Below are 1895 nucleotides of genomic sequence, written 5' to 3'. Positions count from 1 at the left end.
CACGTACACGTACACGCACACATACACGTACACGTACACGTACACGTACACGTACACGTACACGTACACGTACACGTACACGTACACGTACACGTACACGTACACGTACACGTACACGTACACGTACACGTACACGTACACGTACACGTACACGCGTATACACGGAAAATACTTTTAAAGCGGGTTCGTTAAAGGTTAGGCGAAGAACGAGCGAAAACGTTTCCGAATTGCTGGAAAGTGTGAAGATCGGAACGCATACCGATTCGATCGAATGCTAAAAAAGTTTCTTGTTACGGTAGACTATACAGTTGTCCCGCTAACTACAGTGGGAATTGCGCACACCAAGGACGATCACGACGACGCGACGCGGAGAAAGTGTAGGACGTTGCGCGACGCGTAACGCGCGCGTCATCGCTAATTCCTATCGTTCTTTGTCGAATTTAACGTATCGCTTATTCTCTCGTTGTACATCTAGGAATGCGCGTGTACGCCATCGGGGTAAAAGTGTCTTCGAGTTTTTGCGATGTATAAAAAGGAAAGGCTAGATAAGAGCGACAGTCGATACGGCAACGATTATACCGCGTTCGAACCAATTATGTAATTTAAGAAATGTAACAGCGTGTAGAAATGCGACGACACAATGGTGGGAAGACACGAGCAAATTTCCACGTTCGTCCGAGGTTCTAGGCAGTTCTAGGCCTATGCGACGAGTCGAGAGAGTCGCAGGACTCGCAGGAAACTCGGCTACTCTCTAACCCGACATTGCTAAATATTACGACAACCTGTTGTGTAACCTTCAATTATCGTCGTCGTGATCCTTTTGCGTTGTGCTTCGTACCTTACGCGAATACTTAGAAACTAGTTGTTTTGTTTTTTTCTTTTTCGCACGATATGTACCTACATACATTCCGTTTTGCGATAATTTCTTTAGCCATGATAAATACAACCGGTAACACGCGGATACGTAATACAGTGTACAAGATTGTTATTATTCCGATGAAACGTTACAACGAAAATGAAACAACTTATCGTCGCTTTTCCTATGTTTTGCAAGCATCGTGTCGCACAAATTTCAGATTTAACGATTATCTTTATCGGAACGTTTTAATCGAGTAACCGATAGGTCGATATATTGCATTTAATATCCAATCGATAGATTACACGCCACGTTACGCGTAGACGATGTAACGTGAATAACGATAATAGAATTCCTATACGACGTTATTTTACGTTCAAGCTATGATTTCTTAGAATAACAACGTACGTTTCAAACGATGCGACTATTATTCGAGATAGGTTCGATAACATCAGGCCTTTTTGGTAATTATATTTTATGAACTCTTATTCATACAAAGCACGACGAAGATAGCAGTTTTGTTTTATTCATGATTAGTATTTCGTTAAAGCTGTTGTCGTTACGAAATCGATTTTACAGGTGTACAAAACGACATCTTTGTATCGTATTAATTATAAGAAAGTTCAGTTGTCATATTTTTAAGGAAAACGCCATTCCGAAAACAATTTATTTTTATAATATCTTCTTTCGTTCATTTGCGAGCTTTGCGTACCAAAATTCGATCCGATGGGTGTATTTTTGGTCAAACACCGAGTGATCGGTATCAAATGAGTATAGCACTTAATTTGATCGCGAATTGCGATTGACAACACCGCGCGCTACAGAGAACGATCGATCGCATTCTCGATCAAGAAGTTCCAATCGCACAAAATTAATTCGCTTATCGTGATTTATCGATTTATATTCTGCACCGAACGCGTGTTATGTAAATTCTTACGTATTTTTCGTTTCGTCGCAATATCTCTTTGCGAAGTTCGATGCAAAAGTATGTTCATTTCTGTAAATATTAAATTTCCGTGCGTCAAGGTCGGTGCAACGA

Source organism: Eufriesea mexicana, unplaced genomic scaffold, assembly GCF_001483705.2.
Source record: "Eufriesea mexicana isolate 0111107269 unplaced genomic scaffold, ASM148370v2 scaffold7348, whole genome shotgun sequence".
NCBI classification, from domain to species: Eukaryota; Metazoa; Arthropoda; class Insecta; order Hymenoptera; family Apidae; genus Eufriesea; species Eufriesea mexicana.
Note: the sequence above shows the minus strand (reverse complement) of the source record.